Below are 1,104 nucleotides of genomic sequence, written 5' to 3' on the forward strand. Positions count from 1 at the left end.
TTTCTTTCTTTCTTTCTTTCTTTCTTTCTTTCTTTCTTTCTTTCTTCAAAGTTCCAGATTGTCATATCAGCTATAGTTCCAGTGTTTCCTGGCTAGTTTCCTGTTTTATTTGATATATATCTTTCCTTCCTGCTATCCATTTTTTGAAGTGTAAATCTTTACCTTCTTCTTTTGCCCTCTGCAAAACTCCACTATAATTATCCTGCCTTGTAACTAAAACCTATAAAAGGTTTCTGAAAATGCTATTCATGGCCCATTGATTTTTGTGAACCATGGGTCTTTGCTCCAAACATATAATAAACTGGTTATTAAAATGTCTCTGCATGTTGATAAGTATAATTGGCAGCAGTACCTATCAACAAGTCCTTGGACAATTTTTATATCAAAAGCAAATATTATGTATTCAGTGATGTTCTCTGTATGGAACTGCAAAATTAATTAGGACATAAATTGAATTCAAGCATAATAGTTCAAAACTTTAAAAATACATACTAGAAGTATTGTTTCTAAACAAATAGTCTTTTAAAAATGAATTCTAAAACACTAACCAAAATTTTCTTGAAAGTGTTTATAATTGTCATAGTAACTTTAATACTGTGGTGACTAGCATAGTTAATAAAAGGTCATTGTCAATTCTTATTAGGCAAAACTAGCTAATTAATACTCTGACTAGAGTTCTTGGTCAAGAGATCCTTTTGCAGTAACATGATTTCATTCTATATGGAGTACTTGAAAGCTAGTTTCTTCAGAAAAGGAATAGTGAATTTGAACTTAAGAATGGTAGAAATTCTTGGAGCCAAAGAAGTTCATAGATGTAGTTCACGAAATAAACAATTCTAATTGTTTAGTTTTTTTTTAAAATGTTATAGGTTAGTGCTACAATAACTTTTGAAACAATTATCTTGGATTAATGTAATCAGAGGAACTAATTATCAGTAATGGGATTATCTTCATGTATATGAAATCATGATTGATTAGCATGGTAAACATAAGTGCAGTACTTCAGAACATGTATTGCTTCAAATTTTTAGTATATGGTGTTCAGATTTTTATATATCTTCTATATGTGCGATGTCAAGCATTGAGATAATAAACAAGTGTATG

The sequence above is a fragment of the Vombatus ursinus genome, unplaced genomic scaffold (assembly GCF_900497805.2).
Source record: "Vombatus ursinus unplaced genomic scaffold, bare-nosed wombat genome assembly UNPS02004746.1, whole genome shotgun sequence".
NCBI classification, from domain to species: domain Eukaryota; kingdom Metazoa; phylum Chordata; class Mammalia; order Diprotodontia; family Vombatidae; genus Vombatus; species Vombatus ursinus.